The sequence below is a fragment of the Bison bison genome, unplaced genomic scaffold (genome assembly GCF_000754665.1).
Source record: "Bison bison bison isolate TAMUID 2011002044 unplaced genomic scaffold, Bison_UMD1.0 scf7180017864518, whole genome shotgun sequence".
Lineage (NCBI taxonomy): Eukaryota > Metazoa > Chordata > Mammalia > Artiodactyla > Bovidae > Bison > Bison bison.
Window position 1 is genome coordinate 13,846,518 of NW_011495071.1, and position 531 is coordinate 13,847,048.

Consider the following 531-nt stretch of genomic DNA (forward strand, 5'->3'; position numbering starts at 1 on the left):
GGGAGACCTTGGGTCAGTCATGTAAACTCCCTGAGCCTCAGTTTCCTCATCAGAAAAATGGGAGAGATTATAATCTGTACTTAGCAGGAGTATTGGGAGATGCCCTTTGTGAAAGAGTGGGATAGGCTATAAGGCACCTGTGAACATACAGCCCCTGGAAGGACTTTTGAAAACAATCGAACTGTCCCGCTAGATACTGTTTTTCAATGCTTTTCCTATTCATATGGGGTGGGATTTGTCCCACTCTGCCTCCATCAGGACCCTCAGATGTAACTTCATCCACCAGCACCAGGCCAGGTGAGCCCACATTTCAGACCCAGGGCAGTGAGACTCCTACAGCACTCACTCCGGACACACGAGGCCCCTCCTCTCTTCTGCACCCGTCAGCCTTCCACCCAGGATCAAGCGGGCCCACCCACCCAGCCAGCCTGCCTTCTCCCATGCCCCAGCGTGCGCGCGCAGCGGGGCACCCACCAGGCGGCCCCCCGCACAGCACCTCGTGCGGACGCCGCAGAACCCCCGGTCCCAGCG